We start from the raw sequence: 24246 nt of genomic DNA, 5'->3' as shown, positions 1-24246 counted from the left end.
GTTTATACTTTAGTGAATGTGTATTTAAAATCAGGTGGTCATCAACTAAAATTGAGAACTGCATAATGTTTGAGTATAATAGGGTTTAGTTTCTGATCTTAATTCCATTCTTATAGTTCAATCAATTATTTTACAAGTGGTGAGAATGACACTCCTGGAAACATTTTTGTGTCCCATATTTCTAAATATTTCACCTAGTGATTTGACATTTTATAGAATGAGAAAGTATTCCAAGACACAGCATCAAGCTGTTTGCCATTAGGGGTAAAAATCACATTGGCAAGAGTAGCTAAATTTTTACAAAATCTTCCAAAATGGGTATCTCCAGAGTAAAAGCTATCAAGGCTATTTATATGTACAAAGAGAGATAGAAGCCTGAGGAAAGAAAGGAAAAGCATGTGGTAGGCAAAGTCAAGTTACTGAGAAGTATATGCCTGGAAAAAAAGATACATAGTGTTTTATACTAAGATTTTAGGTCTTCTATTAAGATTCAATTCATTTATTGTTGGAATATTAAATTGCACATTTGAGTTCCTGTTAATTGAATTACTGATGGCCACACCCAAATCTTTCATTAGGAGTAAATTTCAGTTTAAAACTAACTGCTGGATAACAGTTTTGAAAATGACATGGTACTAGAGTGTGGTTTAATACCTTTGCCAAACTGATTAATTCTCCACTAATTTATGTTTCAATTCAGACAGTTTTTATCACAGCTTGTTTAAATTTGAAGACTAGGAGCATGAATCAAAATGTCGTTGGGCCCATGAATTAGTGAGAGATGGAACAATGTGTCAGCATTAAATTGGTGAATAGCAAAAGCGAGAATTATCTACTTGGGGATCAATATTGCTATTTAACTTGATGCTACAAATATTTGACCTTATAGATGTTAACTATTCTTGGATTACACTTGTTTCCTCCCAGCGCCAAATTATGAAAATCTGGTAAGACTAACATTATTTTTTAAAGTTAATTATTATAATTATCATGGCATACTAAAAAGAAGCTGATTAAAATATTGTTTTTATTCACAAAAAATATATCTACATTTTATAAAGGAATACATTCTTTATTATTCATAGGAATCCTGAAGTAGTAACTGTTATTTTTGTATTCTTACAAAATAATAAATGCTGTTATTTTAATTAAAGTATGAAAATCTCTTTCTCTCACACACACATACACACAAAAAAAACTTACTTTTTTTGTCTTGTGTTTTATGTGAAAGGACTTTTAACTGATCCTAGTGGCATCATATTAATGAGTGATCTTCAGATAGCATATAAATTTTAAGGATGATTTCAAGGATGGCTTTCTCCACTGAAAATGCTTAATACTTCGGAGAACAGGACGCATGCCAATCTTCTCAGAATCTGAATTAATGAGCAAAATGTTATTCTTTTGTCAGCCTGATCATTTAATGTATTATTATGCTAATTACTTTAAGTAGCTTATATTTTGCCCCTGAAGGTTTTATTCCTTAAAATCACAATGCTAGTGTCTCTTTTCTAAACTTATTTATACAGAAAACAATGATCTGAGAATAATACAGTTAAGCCCCAAGAACTCCACAATAGTTGTAGACAAATAAAAAACACACTAAAGAAATATAGTTAAATATATTTTAAGACAGAAAAGCTGTTGTGTAAAAAAAAAAAAAAAAAGCTATCTGAAAACTAAAATTGAGTTATCCTCTCTTATAAAAATAAAAGGATGAGTGTGCTATTGTTACAATATTAAAAGGATCCATATGATCCCATTTTAAAAAGTAGTTCTCCACCCTAATTCTGCATTAGGATTAGGATGGCCTAAAGAGCTTAAGCCACGTCAATGCCTGAGTCACACCTAAGACCAATTAGATAAATTTGTGGATCCTATAATTAATATTTTTACAAATCTTTCAAGGTGTTTTAATGTACGGAAATGTATTCAAACTACTGATCTAAAACATTGCTCCCTATAAACAATGGCTTCTAAACATTTTTTGTATCATGGGAGTTTTTGAAAATCAGACAATAGCTATTGAACCTTCTCTATCTAGAAAAATGTACACCTATACATACACATCCACCTACACACCCACATAACATATCCACACAGACACCCAAACACATGCTCACACTCGCACACACACATCATTTTACATATGACTTTAAAGACAACCCCAAATTCCTGAAGCCCAGTTAAGAAACCTGGCTTTAAGAGCAACACTTAAATGATTTCAAGAGGAAAAGAAGCTGTTGCTCTTTCAATGGATCAAGAAGCATCACCTAGGTAATTGCTTCATAATTTAAAAATCACTTGTGTTAATGACATTCCTTTGTAGCTGCAACATAAACCTGCTTACATTCTCAACACAAGTGGAGAGAGATCAACTTGTGCATGTTCTGTGTGACCATGAGTAATTTACTTCCCCTCTTCAAGTCTGTTGTTTTAAATCTGATAAATGAATAAACTGATAAAATGTGGAGTAATAATTCAAAGAAATATATAATACTGACATTGAAAACAATCAATGACTATAAGCTGCCACTCTTACTTTTGTTTTTATTTCTCTTAAAGATCGTTCTATATGCCTGTAGACTTAATGAAATTTCCCATGTAGTATTTTTACTTCAAGAAAATAGTTACATTAACAAAGCAAAGAAGAGCAAACAAGCCATAAATAAACAAAACAATGATCATGATGGCCATTTCTACCTCTTTACATTGATTTAATTCAAGTTTGGTTAAAGATACTGAGAGACTGTTTGTGCTTCCATTCTTAAAATATATTTCTGTTACATTTACTAAAGAAGGTATTTAAGGGAAAAGTTCAGCATTGTGTTGTTGCCTCATGCCAACTTTGTGTCCACTTTGCCGCTTAGATAAGAGTACTTCTACATAAAACAAGTCCATTTTAGTTGTTAATTAAACAGTATTGCCATTCATATTTGTATTAGTTCATTTCACACTGCTATAAAGAAGTACCAGTGACTGGATAATTTATAAAGGAAAGAGGCTTAATTGACTTACAGTTCTGCATGGCTTAGAAGACCTCAGGAAACTTACAGTGATTGTGGAAGGGAAAGCAGGTACCTTCTTCATGAGTCAGCAGGGAAGAGAGCATGTTAAGGAGGAACTATCACACACGTATAAAACCATCATATCTCCTGAGAACTCATTAACTATCATGAGAACACATGAGGGTAACCGCCCCCTCATTCAATCATCTCCCTCTCTCAACATGTGGGGATTACAGGTCACTCCCTTAACATGTGAGAATTAAAATTTGAGATGAGATTTCGGTGGGGACACAGAGCCAAACTATATCATTCTACTCCTCGTCCCTCCAAAATCTCATGTTTTTTCACGTTTCAAAACCAATTATGCCTTCCCAACAGTCCCACAAATAGTCTTATCTCATTCCACATTAACCCAAAAGTCCACAGTCCAAAATCTCATCTGAGACAAGGCAAGTCCCTTCTGCCTATGAGCCTGTAAAATCAAACACAAGTCAGTTACTTCTTAGATAAAATGAAGGTACAGGCAATGGGTAAATGCTCCTGTTCCAAATGGGAGACATTGGCCAAAACAAAGCAGCTACATGCCCCACGCAAGTCCAAAATCTAGCAAGACATTCATTAAATCTTAAAGCTCCAAAATGATCTCCTTTGACTCCATGTCTCACATTCGGGGCATGCTGGTGCAAGCGGCGGGCTCCCACAGTCTTGGGCAGCTCTTTCATGGTCTTGCATTGAGTGCCTGTGGTTTTTCTAGGCATGTGGTGCAAGCTGTCAGTGGATCTACCATTCTGGGGGCTGGAGGATGGTGACCCTCTTCTCACAGTTCCACTAGGCAGTGACCAGTGGGGAATCTGTGTGGGGGCTCCAACCTCACATTTCCTTTCTGCATTGCCCCAGCAGAGGTTCTCCATGAGGGTCTGCCCCTGCAGCAAACTTCTGCCTGGATATCCAGGCATTTCCATACATCCTCTGAAATCTAGGTGGAGGTTCCCAAACCTCAATTCTTGACTTCTGTGCACACTCAGGCCCAACACCACATGTAAGTTGCCAGGGCTTGGGGCTTGCATCCTTTGAAGCAATGGCCTGAGCACTACGTTGGCCCCTTTTAGTCATGGCTGGGATGCAGGGCACTAAGTTCCTAGGCTGCCCATAGCATGGGGGCCCTGGGCCAGACCCAGGGAACCATTTTTCCTTCCTAGGACTACAGGCCTGTAATAGGAAGGGCTATTTGGAAGGTTTCTGTAATGCCCTGGAAACATTTTCCCCATTGTCTTGGCTATTAACATTTGACTTCTTGTTACTTACTCAAATTTCTGCAACTGAATTGAATTTCCACCTAGAAAATAGGTTTTTCTTTTCTACCTAATGGTCAGACTGCAAATTTTCCAAACTTATATGCTTTGCTTCCTCTTGAACACTTTACCGCTTACAAATTTCTTCCACCAGATACCCTAAATCACCTCTCTGAAGTTCGAAGTTTCACAAATCTCTAGGGCAGGGACAAAATGCCACCAGTCTCTTGGCTTAAGCATAGCAAGAGTTACTTTTGCTCCAGTTCTCAATAAGTTCCTCATCTCCATCTGAGACCACCTCAGCCTGGATTTCATTGTTCATATCACTATCAGCATTTTGGTCAAAACCATTAAAAAAGTCTCTAGAAAGTTCCAGACTTTCCCACATTTTCCTGTCTTCTTCTGAGGCCTCCAAACTGTTCCAACCTCTGCCCGTTATCCAGCTTCAAAGTTACTTTCACATTTTGGGTATCGTGATAGCAGTGCCCCACTCCCAGTATCAATTTACTGCATTAGTCCATTTTTACATTGCTATAAAAAATACCTGAGACTGGATAATTTATAAAGAAAGTAGGTTTAATTGACTCATAGTTCCACATGGCTAGGGAGGCCTCAGGAAACTTAAAATCATGCAGAAGGGGAGGCAGATACCTTCTTCACCAATCAGCAGGAAAGAGAGCATGCGAAGGAGGAGCTCTCAAACTCTTATGAAACCATCAGATCTCATAACTCATTCACTATCATGAGAATAGGATGGGGGAAACTGCCCGCATGGTCCAATCACCTCTCTCCCTCAACATCTGGAGATTACATGGCCCTCTCACAACATGAGGGAATGACAATTTGAGAAGATATTTGGGTTGGGACACACAGTCAAATCATTTCAATATTTTTTCATATTAAATATTAGTATTTTTTCTAGATCATACCTCTAAAATACTGTCATCATTTCAAACTCAGATTTCAATATCCTGGCCCCTCTTCCACATGATTGTTGACACGACATGGTAAATAATAAGTTTATTTTAAAATATCTTAACCCTGATTTTTAGTTCTCTCTCTCTCTCTTTTCAAACCTCCAAAGGCTACATACAACTTTTAAAGAAATCTAACACTTCAAGATGTGAAAAACACCTTGAAACTGAAACTGACAAAGCGAATCACATCCCTCTCCCAATTAAGATGTACGCAGACAGAAATGCTCGTATGTGTGATATATATACACAAACACAGCTGGGCTGAAACCCCACATGCAAGTGCTTGACTTAAAATTCTCTGAGCCCCAAACTTACATGGCTGTGCTATTCCGTGAATATGCCAAAACTTTTGTTACATGCTCTTGTTAAATAATTTAAATTTTCAGTACAAATATCTATTTAATTATAAATTTGCTTATGAAATGAAGATGAAACTCTTTGAAGACGGGAAGAATAGCTTACTATAAGCCAAAGACTGCATGCATAGAAAGTAATCTAGTCTACTTCGAGCCATCTGTTATTTGTATTGTCTTACTTTCTGGCAACCACCCTATGAAGCAGGTATAATTGACCTCAGTTTTACAGATGAATAACCTATATTTTAAAGGGTTAAAATAGATCACACAGTGAGTAACAGAGTGAGTAACAGAGGTAGAATATGATTTATCTTCTGCTGAGATTATCTATCCTAGTATTTAATTATGACACACTGCCCCTTTTGGGTTTAAGGGAATCTAAAAGTTAGCAATTTTTCTATACTGAAGAAGTTAAAACTGAAAATAGCAGTACTTGGGTAAATCTTGATACTGCAAAGAAGACTAGCATAAGAAAGATTTAAAATCAGTTTTGTACTGTAAAGTAATTATAAATGTGAAATAGCAATAAAAATATTAAATGAGACTTCGGTAATACTAAATTTCTATAAATGGCTCTATAATTTCTCACAACTATTTCCTGCACTTATATGAAGTCTGAAACTATCACTTAATTCTATATCCTACACATGACATTCAAAATTATAATAGAAGATCTTAAAATATTTTAAATGATTAAGGACAAATATTCTACTACAAAGTTTTAGGTAGGCGAAAAAAAGAACTATGTGAAGTAATCTGGTGAAATAAAAGATAGCTGTAGAGATGAACTGTGATTAAATTCAAATTATGTATAAACAGATAAACATTAAAAACTCATTTATTGTCATGAATTTTAGTCCCAGCTGAAGGTTATGTATAAACAACATGAAGAATGCATCTGGATCATACACCAATAGAAATAGCAAAATCAAAGCTAATCATTTTGGTTCAAATCATCGGAGTTGAGTATTTCCATGAAGCATGGTAATGTTAGTCACTGCCTTTTAGAGAGTATCCTTATTGTTATAAATATATTCGCATCCAGTTTACACCTCAGTGATTCTATCAACACCAAATGAGTGATTTAGATATTTAAAAAGATGGATTTTAGGTCTTGTATAAAAACCTTCAAATTAGTACTCTTTCCTGAAATTGGCAATACATTTAAAAAATCAAGAATTCATGTATTTTAGCAATTTTGCTTTTATATTTTCTTGATATTTTTTGAACCATTTTCCCCAATTTCTTACCCCTTTTTTTTACAGAACACTTTTATTGCCAGCTACCTTTACAGTAGCCTAATAACATTATCTTACCAATGCTATTTGTACAAAATATTACATTTGAGGTATTCTTTGCAGTCTAGGCCTTGTATGGGTTTATTAAAAGGAACATTTATATTTAAAGGCACATTTTAGATTATTCAAATGTAAATATATTTTTAAATATTTACGAAGATATAACATAGCTCCCAGACCTAATATTGATTTTTGTGTATTCAAAAATAAAAAAAAAAACATGTGTGACTTAAGCTGCAAAAAAGTGACCCATTTTGGTTCAAATTTCTTTCCTGTCTGACTCATGTCATATGGATTTGGAAGGGAATGACTACACAGGGAGAAAGAGTATTGGAAATGTGCCAATTGAGTATTCTCTGTGGAGTCTTAGGGAAAAATGGTGACAGCGATAAAGGACAAACTGTTAAAGGACATTCTTACTTGCCTTAAACATGACTATATAAGGCAGTGGTTATGAGCTCTAGAATCAGACTTTCTGGACCTGAATACTGACTGTATCATTTATTATGTGTGTGACCTTGGGAAAGTTAACTACTTTCTCTGTGGTTCAGTTTACTCACTGGAAGAATTGTGATAACAATGACGTCTACATCATAAATTTGTTGTAAGAGATAAGTTATCTATTAGAGGGGTTAGCACAGTCCTTGCATATGTTAAGTGCACAATATATATATTGACATTTTAGAGGTGATCTTGATATATTTCAGAATAGTAAAATTGTAACCCACTTTTACTCATGGTGATAGGAGAAACCACTGCAGCTTATCCGAAGCCTGATTTCTCACCTCTGGAAAGGCCATCTCTTCCACTACAGTTTTAATATCTGCAGAGGCTTTTGCTCTTTTGTTTACTGCTGTATCCTCAGGGCTTAGATTAGTGCCTGAACCATAATGTGCTGTCTGTGAATGTTGCAGGAATGAATCATTGGTCAACTTTCAGCTTCTCCTTGCCAGGAAACCTCTCCACAATATTTTGTAGTGGAGAAAATATTCCATCCATCATGGAAATACTCTACCGCATGACAGCATTCAATCTAATTATTCTTTTTTTCTTTAATCTGCTTCCTCCTGCTTCTAACTCTGTAATGGATGCCTCGGGTTGCTAGAGAATTCTAAAAATCCCTTTGATATCCCACTCAGGGTTTTCCAATTTGGGAAATCCCTTGTAAAGCAAAAGAATTTTTCTCTGCAAACCCTTGCCAAAACCTCCATACCTGGAGAATATGAAAATAATAGTAGCATTTAATATTTATTGAGTATTTACTGTGTATGTGGTAGTGAGTTAGCTATTTCATTTGGTCTTCCTATCTTTCAATGATATGGATCCCAGAAACTTTTTACAAATGAGAAGACTGAAATTTGGGGAGATTAATAATTCACTAGTAAGTCTCAAACTATTTTAATCAGGGTTCTGTAGAGAGACAGAACTAATAGATGTATATATGTAGGGGAGTTTATTAAAGAGTATTGAATTACATGATCATAAGATGAATTCCCACAATAGGCCGTCTGCAAGCTAAGGAGCAAGGAAACCAGTCCAAGTCCCAAAAACCTCAGAAGTAGGGAAGCTGGCAGTGCAGCTTTCAGTCTGTGATCCAAGGCCGAGAGTCCCTGGCAAACCACTGGTGTAAATCCAGGAGTTCAAAAGCTGAAGAACTTGGAGTCTGATGTTTGAGGGCAGGAGGCATCCAGCACAGGATAAAGATGAAGGCTGGAAGACTCACCAAGTCTGCTCCTTTACATTTCTTCTGCCTGCTTTATTCTAGCCACTCTAGCAGTTGATTTAGAATGTGCTCACCCAGATTGAGGGTGCGTCTGCCTTTCCCAGTTCACTGATTCAAATGTTCATCTCTTTTGGCAACAACCTCACAGACATACACAGGAACAATATTTTGCATCCTTCAATCCAATCAAGTTGACACTCAATATTAACCAACACACAAACTATAAGGGGCAAAACAGTTTTCACTACACTACTATTAACATCAATGCTCATAAGAATCAACTAACCTCTACTTCTATCTGTGTAGTCAGTGTTCAGTACCAAAGCTATCAGGAACTCTGATCATTTCACACATACCAGGGTATGAAGGACTGACAATAAGTTAACACCAGGCTAACTCTGAATATGTTTTTTCTTAGAAGAATGTTACCTTGAACAAAAATATATTAAACCTAGTGAAAGAAATTTAATGGTGAATTTCAGACCCCATGCCAGGTAAATGGAATAAATAATTTGCGACTAGAAACTTTCTAGAGTTAACAATCTTCATACAATTTTGATCTGAGTTTCACTTTCAAATTCATCCATATATGTACTTTCCCTTCTAACACCTATAAGATAAATACATATTCTACTAATTAATTAATAAATCGGTTCAATCATTCAATTCAAAGATTTTTAGAATGTCTACTCTATGGCAAACATTGTTTTAGACTTGGAGGTGAATGACTTCAGAAAGTTTACAACTTATGGTAGGGAAAAGACATGTATGTACATGATTAGAGTACAATAAGAAACACTATATGAAAGACATTTATTACAAAAATGGGAATAAAATGTTCATTGAGAAAAACTTCACTGGAGCAGTTACATTTAACTGTGATTGGGGACAGAGGGGAGGTAGTACAGAATGGTGAAAGAAATTTACCAGCTGGAATAGCTCGTGTAGGGAATTCTAGAGAAAAGATATGCAAAGGCACGGAGGACTGAAAAAAAATCAACTTACTGAGAGAATTAAATTAATAGGCTATGAACAATCATGTTCTGATGACTTCAATGACTAAAGTCACTATTAGTTCTGCTTCCTCTGAATTTGTGTCTTGAATGTTGGGACTACTCATCAGACGGTCCTCCTCACCTCTCTCAATTTTAGGTATTTATGAGTTACCTCATTTTCTCCAGGGCTTTAATTAGCTGCTACCAGAATCTGGTGGTGGCTTTTTGAGGCCTTCCAGTCTATTGTCACATAGATGAGCCAGTCTCATCAAAATTAGACAATTCAGAATCATAGAATAAAGCCCAAGTGAAAGGAAAGAGATCTTTGCAAATGTGAAAGGAATAAAAATTTGGAGTTGGGAGAAATTTCAAAAGTAACAACTAGTAAGAATTCGTGTTCTGCTTAATGAGGTTACAGATAATTACAGAAGTATTTATACTTTTATAAGCGTGTTTTCTTGTAGTAGTTAGTATACAAACATATATTTCTTTGCTCCATCAGGCGCAAGAGCCTAAAAGAAATGATACCCCAGTAACAATGTACATACCATGGGCCCATATGTCAGTTACAAATAGCTTTCTCCAAAGGAAGGAATCAGGGCTTGTTGGAGCAATGGCTGATTCTAGGATTGCTATGAGTTTCTGAGAGGTCGTGTGCCACTTTTAATTTGGAATCAGTAAATTGTGGGGTATTTTTGTCCTGCCACTGACTGGGATTTTGGGCAAGTCATTCTCACTTGTCTGAATCTCAGTTCCCTGTGTCAGCTAGAACCTGAGCTTTGCTTGCCCTAAGATTCATGCAAATAGGAGTCCCAATAAAGGATATGAAAGCCAGATCTAGCTATGAACTATTTATATAAGGAACTGTGGAATTTCCTGGGAAATAGCTTATTGAAAGGAAAGGTAGAATTCAGGCATGAAGGTCTAAAAACAATGTCCGAGGGTCTAATAGGGGAGAAAGGGAAAGAGAACAATTGAACAGCCCACTGTTAATTATTGCATTATTTTTAGCCCAATCTTCACCAATGTGTGCTTAGATCTAAGAAGACGGAGTAGGTAGAAAGTATAGATATAGTTCTTTTGCTAAAATCTCTGAACATCAAAGTACAGTCCAGGGATTCATGGATTAGCACAGTTGAGGAAGTGGAATCCTTTCCCCACATAAGTGGAAAGCATGGTATGTTTCATTTTGCATTAAGACCTCAGAGGTCTCAGCTTTCTTTGCAGGCCCTAACAGCTCTAAGATACAGACACAGCAGAGTAGTTTCCATCCAATGTGCCACAATGTGATTCCTGTGCAGTCTCTTATACCAGAGATGGAAGTTTCGGTGTTTTGAGTTCCACTGTGTTAACCCTCAGAAACAGGTTTGAAGAGGAGTAGGGTCTTTCCATAAGTTTGAGACAAATACAGAATGAATTAATTTTATATATATATTTTTGAGATGGAGTTTTTGCTCTAGTTGCCCAGGCTGAAGTGTAATGGTGTGATCTCAGCTCTCCACAACCTCTGCCTCCTGGGTTCAAGTGATTCTCCTGCCTCAGACTCCCGAGAGCCGGGATTACAGGCATGTGCCACCATGCCCGAATAATTCTGTATTTTAGTAAAAACTTTTATATTTTTAAGTTTCTCCATGTTGGTCAGGCTGGTCTCGAACTCCCAACCTCAGGTGATCTTCCCACCTCAGCCTCCCAAAGTGCTGGGATTACAGGCATGAGCCACCATGCCCAGCCAATTAATTAGATTCTGATGTTCTATAATTGTAGATGGTGATAAACTCAGGGAAACAGTATTTGTTATTATTATGCTTGAACAATGGAAGCTAAGAAACATGTAGAATAGGAATTTCTAAGTAATTATTAAAATTGATATTGCATAAAATTTGAAGTAGAACTCCAATATCAGAAAAATTGGAGTTAACTCTTGTAGAGGAGTGACATACTCTATCTTAAGATCTCAGTGTTTGGCATCTCTCTTATTTCCTGAAAATATCTAAGAATATTCTGAATGAAATGAACATAAGGGCACCCCAGAATGCAGACTGAAAAGATATCTAACTGATTGATGGCTAAGATGCTACCTACCTTTAGATAATTGTTGGCTTTAAGCCACTGAGAAGACTTATTATAGAAACATTGTTGCTGATTCTCAAGACTGTGAGGAAGTAAGAAAAAAAACAATGAATCCTTAGAAGCAGCTGAAATGATAGCCTGGCTACTTGAAGAAGGTCACACTGCTTTTCTATCCCAAAACCAATAGGAAAATATTAATATTCTGAACCTTGGGCCTTCTGCCAAGTCTCTATACCAAGTCTACTACATTAGCTATTTACATGTCAGTTACACATAGAAAAATTACTTGTCTGAAAATCCTTCACTGCATGACAAAGACTAAAAGGAATTCCAAGAGAAATAGGAAAACCAGGCAGCCCCTACTGCAGGCAGCTTCCTCCTTTATGTTACCCATACATCTCATCCCTTGCTAAAAGTGCCAGGAAATAAGGCATTGATATAGTTCAGTCTGTGAGGGAGAAGTTTTTGTTTGTTTGTTTGTTTGTTTAAAAAGGGAACAGGCTGAAAGAGAATGAATGCTTTTTAACTGAATTGCAGACAGTCCAAGGAAAGAAGAGATAAGATATCAGGCACTCCCAGGGCACTTCAAATGTAAGCCCAACAAAAAAAAAATGAATACAGAAATAAGTGATAAGACCTGGGTTTTTTAAAAGGTAAACTGTGACTGTGAAATACTTGTCAATCAGTGAGTGCCAGGGGCCAATCAGATGAAAAGGAAGCCCATTGGGCTAGAAAAACAATTTTGATTGTATTAAATTGGTGACCTGTGCATACAAACAGAGTGAACAAAATTACTCAGTTCTGTCATTTAAATCAGTGAAGGGGATCCTGAAATCAAATGAATTATTTCTTAGTATTCAGTAAAAAATTTTAATGAATTCAATTTCCCATTGTCCATCTGATTGTGTGAAATTTCCCATAAACGGCCATTTAGAAGAGGAGTTTTGGGAAGCAAATTAATAGGTTAGGAAATCTAAAACAATTACATCTGCCATTATTCTAGTTTGGATTCACGGATAAAACACACACCCCCATAGTTCCATTGGTGATGTGATACCATATGGGAGGGTGGTAGAAATAGTTTCAATCATCTCTATAGCTATAGTAGTGTAGAGGATCATTTGTGAAAGTTTTTCCATAAAATGCATTCTTTGGCCTCACCCTTGATACTTAAATATTTTGCAAGTTGGATACGTATTGAAGAGCAAATCTTGTATTTGAGCATATCACATGAACAAATTCTTAAAGATAAGATAATACACCCTGTTCATATATATTTTGTTTTTTCAAAAATTTTAAAGAAGCAGTCAGTGTCTCCAGCTTTTATAAATCAACTCTTCCAAATGCATAAAAGTGTCCATTTAGGAAGTCTTGCACAGTCTTGCAAAGTTCAGTGGGGCTATTCTTTCTTTGGAGAGTTCATCTCTGTTCTAAGTTCAGAAGCTTACAAAAATCTTTCAGAAAACAATGAAAAAAATTCAATTTGAAGAATAAATGTGTCATGGAAAATACAAATTAAGATATTCAGACTTTGGTTTCACAGTTAGGGAGAAATAAAAACGTATTTTTCATTTGTATTTCTAAAGGCTTTGGTTTAGTGAGATATTTTCCTTAAAGGCAATTAGCTGACCAAGATAATTACTTCATCTGACATGTACAAAGAATTATTGATTTGTCTAGTGCATAATTTTGAATTGTGCTCCATTTTAAAAATGAGCCTTTGTCCATCACCTCTACCAAGTCAATGAATGCAAATTATTTTCAGTGTTCTGGCAGCTTTTATCTTACAGTATTTGTTTACCAACAGGATTTTCTAGGAAATGGGCAACTTATACTATTTACTTAAATAAAGTATAAAAAAGGATTTCGGGTCAGAAAAATCAGTATCTAAATAGATTTAAATAAGTGATTTTTTTTCAAATATAGGTCAATGGAATATAAATTGTATTATGTACATGCTGCTATTATGTAAATTTTATTATTTTTATGGCTACTATATAGCCATAGGAAGAATATAACCATGAAGAAGAAGAAAGTGAGGTATCAAAAAACTGTAATGAGAATAGAGTCTTGGAGAAATAAAAGTATGCCTCAAGGAAAGGGGATTAATAAACAGCAGTTGCTTCTACTAATGTACTCTTGGAGATTGTAGGTGCACAAACCAACATTAACACTTTTGATAGTGAATTTTGGAAAGCTTACAAAATCACTGCAACTTGTCTTCAGCCATAGGTCTGATTTATTGGAAACTTACGGAAAATACATTGTACTGGGAATATTAACTTTCAACAAACTAACATCTTGAGATGTCTAAAGCTTCCTTTTTAGTCAACATCTGCCAAAAATGATTTAGCCTTGAGAATCAAATTTAAAACCAACCAAATCTCTGAGATTCCTTTAGTGATCAAGAATATGGGTATTTTTTATGTGAATGCATCTTGACTTGGGTCTAGGTTTCTATTTAAACCTGTGCTAGAATCTCTGTCTGTAACACAGGTCAACAGCACTACATCCCAAGAATAACGCTTGAAAATAATTAATCAGTTCATTTAATACTTACATGGTACTTTTCTGTGCCAGAAATTTGCCAGAATTTCTGAAAATCAGATAGTACAGAGAACGAGATGCAACTTTCTTATTAAAATGTTTTAAAATAGGTAATATAATGACTTTCACACAGATATAAATTACTTCATAAAATATCTTATTCATTAATTACTGAAGAAACCAGTAAGATATTACAATTGGATCAAAATAGATTTCAAAATGCCACATATTTTTAGTCAGAAAACCAATGCTGAAATGAATTTATAAATGAATAGAAAACCTAGTCAATATTCACAGAGTGATGATCAACTGCACTTTACTGGAAAATTTGTGTTTTTAAGACACAATTTGTCTGAAGCTGTAAAATGGTTAACAACAAGCAAAGGTAGAGACAATGAATGGTGAAGTTGGTCAGCACACTCATTACATTTCAAAGTCCCTCAGATTTTTCCTAAATTTACAACAAACTCATAGCTTAAAATCTAATGTAGAATGGAAAGTAGTCAGTTGGAAGCAGAAAAAAAGGATCTTCATTTGTAGATGTGAGTAGGGTAGGGACTACATAGTGGGGGTGATAACTAATATAAGGAAGAATGGAAAATAAATAGCAGGCCCAAATAATGTGGATGGATGGAGAAGGGATGGTGTTCTTAGAAGTAAACAGGGCAACAGAGAACTTATATATTCATAAAGTGACCCACTTCTCTTCAAAAGACATAGAGATAAGCTACTTTTAAAATATTTGTTTGTTCCAGGAAATTAAAATACAGAAAACATCCACATATTAAGGAATTGATCTCTGCCTTATTGGTAGATACTTACCCAGTGCTACTTGGCTTTGACAATACATAAAGTGAAGTGAAAATGTCATACAATGCCACAGGTTCAGTTCTGCTAAGTGTAATCACGTAGACCATCCATCTCTATATTGGAATACTAAGATAAAAGATCAGTGCAATCATTGGCCAAAACTAAATTCCACTGCAGATAGAAATTGGGCATTGATTAGAATAGCTACAAAAGAAAAATTTATACTTTTAAATTTCTCCCTCATTTAACTTGTCTACTTGGTAATTGTGGCAAATTACTTAACTCCTCTGTCTCTCAGTTTTCTCTGTAGTAATGTGGACAACAGTAGTGCCTGGATCATAAAATCATGAATTTCAAAAGAGATAGCACATGCAATATACTCAGGACAGTGCCTAGTATGTAGTAAATCCTTAATAAATGTTAACTATTTTATTGCCAGTTTGAGATCATCATTACAAAGAAGACTCCCTTCATCAAATAAAGCCAGGCTTTGGTAAGCTCAGATAATAGGGTTTGTGTTTTAATATATAACATTCAAGGGTTCGAAGTTATGCAAAACACGCAAACTCATTTAAGACAAAGAGAAGAGTTGACTACAGTCCAATATGGAGTCCTGTGACCTGGTTATAGGTGTGGGCATGTGTTATGATTATCTGAAAGCTACACAATCATCGTACAAGATAACCAAATGAAAGAGGGTTCATATGTTGAAGGACTAGTCCAAAATGACCACTCCAGAGAAGAGAGGGAGAGAAGAAACTGATCTGAAACCACAAATCATACATCAAAGATTTGAAAGTGTCTCCTAATAGGGGAGTTTCAGGCTTGAGCTTTTAGAAGACACTTGATTCCAAAATCTTAATTTGATATATCTCCTTGCTCTCTTGTTTTGTATGTAGTATTAAAAACATGGCATCTTGCTTTCTAAGATTCCTGAGCATTTCCTATTTTTATCTTCTATTTTTATCTGGAACAATATAGTTTCTGGGTTTTCTCTTTTATTCATCTCTTATTAGTACTTGTTTTGTTTTTGTTTTTGTTTTTGTTTTTTTGAGACGGAGTCTCGCTCTGTTGCCCAGGCTGGAGTGCAGTGGTGCAATGTCGGCTCACTGCACTCTCTTGCCTCCCGGGTTCATGCCATTCTCCTGCCTCAGCCTCCTGAGTAGCTGGGACTACAAGTGCCCCATACCACACCCAGCCAATTTTTTGTGTTTTTAGTAGAGACGGGGTTTCACTGTGTTAGCCAGGGTGGTCTTAATCTCCTGACCTCGTGATCCGCCTCCCTCGGCCTCCCAAAGTGCTGGGATTACAGACGTGAGCCACAGCGCCCTGCAGTTCCATTCGGATCCTCTCCTGAAAGAAGACTCTGGAGATCAGTTTGGAGAGTTCATAGAAGTCCTTTAGGGCTTTACCACCCACTGTTTTCACTATCCTGTCAGTCAAGTGGGAAATGTTTCTTCTAGCTTCAACTGCCATTCTCAGGAGCAGGCATTCCTTACACCATCTAGTGAATACTGGCTGGCTAATGTGAGTTCATCAGAAACTCCATTGCTTCTCTCTACTTTCTCCCTTACAGGCACCTACAAGATACAGATCTTGATGGCAGTGTATTTTGGGTTTGTGGTATTCCTTGCCACCTATTTAAGTTGGAAATACTTTACATGTATTGTTATTTTTGCCATCTGGGTGCTCTGTCTGATTTTACGTGAGAATTTTGGAAGATCCAAAATTGTGCTGCCCCTTTTTCCTCTCTTTTCCTCAATTGCACATACAGATATTCCCATATATTTACTGCTAAAGTACTTATCTAATTAACAATGTTTAAACGTGAATAGGTAAAAGATAAGTAAATTAATTATTTTTGTCCTGTAAGATGTGTTTTTAACCCCTAAATGACACAGGAATCTCATAGAAAGCAAATAAGAATACTTCTGTTTTATTTTGAAAACCCCTATAAAAGGAAGTGGATCTGTAAAGTTTTAGCAAAGCCAAAGGAATGTGAAATCTTCACATAGCACCATGAACTGACAGTTTTGTTTTACAGTAATACATTATTTGAATTGATATTGAATAAAAGTATGATGTATTTCATTATCTCTGAATATTTAGTAGTCATCAGCTGGAATAAAAGTAGTGTTTAAGAACCCTCAGTAGTCACATGTTTATAGTATTCAACATAATTTTATTTAGAAGCAGGGTGACTTTTAAAATATGCAATTATATCACATATAACAAGTGCTTAGATATTGGGAAGAATATATTGTTTCTGGAAGGCTTTTCCCCATCTTCTAGATCATTGTAAATGCATTTACTATTCAATTATCTGGTATTTCCTTTTCTGTAATAATACTGAGTTGGATAAAAATATTTCAAGTATACAGACCAGGCGTGGTGGCTCACACCTATAATCCCAGTAATTTGGGTGGCCAAGGTGGGGGTATCATGTGATCCCAAGAGTTAGAGACTAGCCTGAGCAACATACTGAGACCGTGTCTCTACAAAAAAGAAAAACCAAAAAAATTAGCTGGACATGGTCGTGTGTGCCTGCATTCCCAGCTACTGAGTGGGTGAGTCGAGGGAGAATCTCTTGAGCCTGAGAGGTCTAGGTTGACTGTGCCCCTGTACTCCAGCCTGTATGACAGAGGGAGACCCTGTCTCAAAAAAAAAAAAAAAAAAAAAAAAAAAAAAAAAAAAAACTATACAAACCTCCCCCCTTTTAAAGAAAAATGTATTATTGAAAAAACTTTGGAATTGGTGTTAGTTTCTGGGAAAACAAAACTAGGTGTATTTTTTTAATAGACAACATTTCCTCCTTTGACTTTTGTCATTGCATAGCTACATCAAATCAATCAATAAAACGGCATTGATTTGAGTTGTATCTTGACCACACTACAATGAAGTGATTTGCTTACTAACACAGAGTGCATTTTAAAAACTTTTCCCCCAGAAGGAACTCCTAATTTACATAAATTCTAACTGCTTTTATATAAGGGTAGTAAAAGTTAAAGAATGGACCATAGTGACAGTTCCATAGCATTATGAATGTAGTTAATACCACTAAATTATCCACTTAAAAATGGCTAAGATGATAAATGTTCTATTATGTGTGTTTTACCACAATTTTGAAAAAGCAGGAAAAAAGATAAAGGACGCATTTGACTATCTACATTGAAATAGCACTTATCTGGCAGATATCAATAGAGACTCATCCTCCTTGCAACTATAATGTTTTTTAAAGAAAGAAATGGGTGTATGACAAATACGTGGTTCTGAAAACAAAAAAATCCAAAGATAGCCTATAATCAGAGTGCAAGAGACATTCCATGAAATATTAGTCAATGCAACTAAATTGAGGGGAATAAACAACAACAAAGCTCTGGTGGTCTAGTAATACTTTATTTCACCAACTAGAAGAGTCCCACTACGAGAAAGGTAACAGGAATCCCTTATGTTCTCCCTTACTTTCTACCTCCTGGATCAGGGCACAGGGTTGCCATCTTTTCAATAACAAGCAGCTTTTCTTTGAGTTTGCAGAGTTTCAGTAATGGCTTAAGAAAATGTGTGTGTGTGTGTGCGTGTGTGTGTGTGTGATGTGTTATATATATTGATTTGACACATTTTAGGAACTCAATCAATAATACATATGTAACTATGATTTTGGTTTCCTCAGATATCAGCTGAGAAAGGCTTGTATATACTATAATGTTTAACTGCTTTGTATGAAGTCTAGAGGTTAGTACCCTCCACTGACTCCATGAACATTCTCTTATCATAGACATTTGGGAGCACTGAGTTACTTATTAAAGATATGGGGGTAATTAACTAAGGGGTCATTTAGGCAGCACTTAACCCTTCCTTCAGTACTTATTGGAAGCCATCAATGTTGGTACTCCACAAATCGTTAACTTCCTGCTTGGAAGCTAAATTAAAGAAATTAATTCATGAAATTAATAAACAAAAATACATAATAACCTTTAAAATATTGGAGAATCTACATAACCATAAATATTTTAATGACATACGCTAACACTTAAAATTCATTTCTCAAAGAAGTTTAATGAAATGTGGATTTCTCCCTATAACATAATATTCAGAAGTTAAAACAGGGAATTGTGCAAATAAGGTATGATAAGGCACTAAAAAAAGGAAATAAAATGTTATTTTTTCTATCTTTCTGTGTGTCTGAAATTTTCAAAAATTAGAATACATTTCTCTCCATATCAGAAAAAAGTAAATATTGTACACATGGGCTCGAGGATGTAGACAAACAACCAGTAAAATGGCCCAACAAATTTTTTTGGTTCATTTTGTATCATAATGTAAAATATTGTCTTAAATCACACCATGATAATGTGAACTATAGGTTTTTCTGCTTCTTTAAAAATAGCAGACACTGATATTTCTGTGAATATTTTAAGCTATTTTACTTTTTATAGTATGTACAATACATCTATATACACACATATTTTGTTTTAACTATTTAAGCAATGATATAAAACCATGTATCAGAGAATTTTTTTCTCCTTTCCACTGTGTATTTCTGTTCAATACCTGTTTACTCAGACATAACATTTACAATCAACTTTGAAATTTTTTCTGACCATACTGACTTAGTCATTGCTTCTACATTTTGTGATGCATTATGTGCAGTAGAAAATGGAGATGCTGTTAATAATTTCGTAAGACTTACACTGCAAATTAGCTTTTTTGTAGTTCAAATTTGTAGTGCATCTGTATGAATGAGTTGTATCTAAACTTCTGAAACTAGATTAATTGAAATTTCTTCATAGGAAATAGAGGATACAAACTAAGTTAATAATATTTTCTCATTTTCTCTATGAAATTAAAACTTTGTGATTTGTAAATATTGAGATGTAAGAGAGAAATCAAAGGATTATTTTTTCTCTCTCTCTTTATAGTTGAATAGTCTGCAAAGAAGACCTCTGATAATGATGAATTTTTTTTTTAGGTGTAGAGAAAATTCCCATTTGTCAATCATGCTGTTTTGAATTGTTCCTCAGAGCAATTAATGAAATCTATAGTAATCTGAGGAATAACTACAAAAATATAAGTCCTAATATCATATATAAGAATAACACGGCAAAATCACTCACAAATTCCCTGTTCTTAAGACTGAAGCAAAGTGGTAGAGCACAAAAACAAAAATGTCTGCCCTGAAATAGAGCAGGGGCAGATGAAGACATTGATATTTCACTGTAACCTATTCAGTAGATTGATTTTAAATCGTTGTCAGAAACATGAGAAAACAAATTAAGAAGAAATAACCAGTTAAAAGTCTGTGCTATAAAAAACATATTTTTTTTTCTTTCTTTGTTTTTTCCTTTCTTTTTTTTCTTGAGACAGGGTCTCACTGTGTCACCCAGGTTGGAGTGCAGTGGTGTGAATCTCGGCTCACTACAGCATGCTTCCCAAGTAGCTGGGACCTAAGGCATGCACGGTCAGTCCTGGCTAATGTTTGTATTTTTTGTAGAGATGGGGTTTTGCCATGTTGCCCAGGCTGGTCTCAAGCTCCTGAGCTCAAGTGATCTGCCTGCCTCATCCTAAAAACCATATTTCTATTTGTTCTGTAATTTTGATTCTTTATAGCCATAAGTATATTATTTAATAGTATAGTCATTGAGAGGTAACAGTTCTAGGGTCATTAATGAATTCAAGGAATACTGAAAATGTTTGCTCACTGTATTCCTGGGGCTTAAGTAAGAGCTACTTCTAGAACCTATTCAAGTTTGACTAATTAGCAACCATGTAATGCCATCTTATAACTATTTTGATCTTACTTTCAATGTTAGCCTAAATTTAGGTATAAGACTGGGAAACAGCTGATGTATTTTGGTAGAAATGTTACAGGAAAGGTGTCTGGATCCAAACCCCAAGAGAGGTGTCTGGATCTCGCACAGGAAAGAATTGAGGACGAGTCCACAGTGTAAAGCAAAAGCAAGTTTATTAAGAAAGTAAAGTGGTGAAAGAACAGCTACTCCATAGACAGAGTAGGGCGTTCCTGAAAGTAAGAGGAGGAATGCATCCATTCTAGGTACAGTACTTGTGTATATATATATAATTTAAAAACACATCACAGGAGATGCGCTTTGCTACAAGGGCTTGTGATAAAGGATTGGTTTTCTTAATTACTACATTTTGCAAGAATCAATATTATTGTCTTTAAAGAAAACTTAAGAATGCCTTTGTTCTCAAGGTATTGGGATATCTGGACACTCCAAGTTCGGGTATGTTTAGTAAACATTATCAATCTGTTCCCTTGGCCATAAACATTTAGAGGGTAAGAATACCTAACTTTCTGGGAATGCAGCCTAGCAAGTCACAGCCTCAATTTCCTAGCCTACCTCACTCAAGATGGAGTCACTCTTACTGGAACACTTCTTACAGAAGGAGCTCTGAACTGGACATTTGGAGCCCTGGACTTGTTCTAGTCTACCATTAACTAGCCACATTTATAAATTTATTTTTGGCACTTTTTTGGTTAAATACTTATAGAGGAATAAAACAGATGTTCCATAATTTCTTGTCAACATCCACATTTTCTACGAAGCTTTGATGTTTCCTTAAGCATGTGAAAACGCCCACAGTCTATCTAATTTTGTGGGCCAACTTATTTACTTCTTGAGAAAATCCAGAGCAAGAAGTGGGTTCCACAGAGACAACATTATTTAGCACATTTCCCTAATGTACTACCCTGGACTTCTGGAGTAGTTTTAGACACTGTTTTATTTCCCAGAAGTGAATGAGAGGCGGAACACATGTGCTTGTTAGATCATGAGTACACATTTTGCTTGTGAGTTACAGGCTTAATTCTTGTCTTGATTTCTGCACCACACTGCTGGATACATAGTAGGTACTCAGTAAAGATTCATGAATTGAACTTCTCCATTTTCCAGTTAACCAAATATTTAGCAATTAGCATCTATGTAAGGAAGTCCTGGAATGACTAAGGTTACTTAATTGTTATAATACTGCTTATCAGGAACTCGGTAGGTGTTCAGTAGTTCTACTGTAATGATGGATGATGCCTATTTTTATGCAAGACTTGCCTTTCTGTATCTATTTGTCATTGCCTTTGATAATACCTCTTTTGCATAAAATATCTTAGGGCTTCCAGACCAAGGTCCTTATTTTTGTAAGATTTTTGAGATGTTCCAAGATGCTTATCACACCGTTTACAATTCCAAAATCTGGATAACCTAACAAGAATACCATGTACAATTGGGCTAAACATGCTAAAAAGTAATATAAAAGCAAATATCAATAATTTCCTCAAATAAAACATCACTTTTCTTTCTAATTTACCACATGGCAATGGATTTTAGACATTGCATTCCCAGCATAAGAAGTTAATAGCAGCTAGAAGTTAGACAGCTGAAGACTTAACTGATAGTCTGTAGAAGAAAAATTGAATGTGACTATTTAGAGCTCTTACATAAAAATATGTCAAAGTAATTTTTTAAATGTAAGAGTTAATGCCAATAGTTATGCAATAATTTTGTGTACTAATAATTACAGACATGCTATATGCTATATCTTACATTTATTCAAATACCTCTTTACACCTAGAATCTATTAGTTAGAGCTTTGGCCTTTGCTTTCGAAAACATTCACAACTATTCTTCTTACCGGTTCTCTCAAGTACTTTCTCCTTAAATTTCCCAAGCTGTGTAGCTTGTTAGGTACACTGAATATGAAGCAAACAATGATAAAAATATCAGCTAAAGAGCTCAATACACACATTCACTCGAGAAATTAGTGTGACCACGTAGAGTACTGACTATTTACTCACTTGTTTATTTACTTTTTATAAACATTAGCTTATATTCTAAACATGATAGAAACTTAACATACATAAACAGGATGTTGTTAGTTAAAAACTTAATAGATCAACCCCACACCAAAACTTTGATTATTAACCTGTATTTATCTATATAATGGGTTTTGCATGCACCAGGACCTCTTAATATATCAAAACCTTCTTGTTGAGCCAAGCTAAATTATGTATTCCTTATGTTTTTCCAAGACTAATTGTTTTTTAATACCTTCATATATGACATAAGCCCTTGAAGAGACTGACTGTATCAGTTAAGTAAATAAATAATTGTTCTGGGAACACAGAGACAAAACATAAAGTACTTACTTGTTGATTGTTTATAAATATCAGGTTATGAAGGGATGTTACCTAGGTAGGACACATACATATGCATTTACAAATAAAACAACTCACTACAGACAACATCCATTTCAGTGTATGACCATCAGTTTTCCCAATATTATTAGAATTCATTAATTATGAACACATATTAACTCAATTTAAAATAAATTTAAAAGAATCTGCTCAATGAAGTTTCATAATTAATTTACAAACTACATTTACACTGATTTATTTATTGATTTTCAGACTTGGAGCTAAGTTATATAGTTGAAGGGTTAAAAAACAGGCCAGACGCAGTGGCTCATGCCTCTAATCCCAATACTTTGGGAGGCGAGGTGGGTGGATCACCTGAGGTCAGGAGTTCGAGACCAGCCTGACCAACATGGTAAAACCCTGTCTCTACTAAAAAATGTGAAAATTAGCTGGGCATGGTAGCGGGTGCCTGTAATCCCAGCTACTTGGGAGACTGAGGCAGGGGAATCGCTTGAACCCGGGAGGCTGAGGTTGCAGTGAGCTGAGATTGTGGCTTTGCACTCTAGCCTGGGTGACAGAGCAAGATTCCGTCTCAAAAAAAAAAAAAAAAAAAAAGCAGAAATTTCTGATGCTCATATTATATAGTCTAAATATCTTAGTGAATAATTAAAGTGAACATAAATAGTATCAAACTACAGCCAAGACTTCCAAAAGAATAAGCTACTGAAAATGCAAAAATTGAGGAAGGAAACCGAACATTGGGCAGAGAATGGAAATATCCAAGGAGACTCATTTTTCTCTTTGCACTGTTTTTCTCAGCTCTCATTAAGTTTTTCATTGTAAAAATATTAGAATCTCAGTCAGTCATTCTGTCAAGAAGAGATATTTGGATTAGAGATAATTCATTTTATATTTTTGCCTTTTACATTGGCAATCTAATGAAAAATGATAATTACTGAGCTGACAGTGAAATTCACAAAATTATAAAATCCCAAATTTACTAGTCAATTCCACATTTGGT

General features: G+C 35.2%; 1 long non-coding RNA gene across 1 annotated transcript in view; it reads right to left on the bottom strand.

The window, feature by feature from the left end:
- Window positions 1-24246, bottom strand: part of LOC126937981 (uncharacterized) — a 58259-nt gene that overhangs the window by 12922 nt on the left and 21091 nt on the right. The window contains exon 2 of the long non-coding RNA XR_007719916.1: window positions 1204-1376. This is a non-coding gene — a long non-coding RNA (uncharacterized LOC126937981). The remainder of the gene's footprint in view (window positions 1-1203; window positions 1377-24246) is intronic.

The sequence above is a fragment of the Macaca thibetana genome, chromosome 15, assembly GCF_024542745.1.
Source record: "Macaca thibetana thibetana isolate TM-01 chromosome 15, ASM2454274v1, whole genome shotgun sequence".
Taxonomy (NCBI): domain Eukaryota; kingdom Metazoa; phylum Chordata; class Mammalia; order Primates; family Cercopithecidae; genus Macaca; species Macaca thibetana.
The sequence above is the reverse complement of the archived record's forward strand: the minus strand, read 5'-3'. Positions and strand labels throughout refer to the sequence as shown.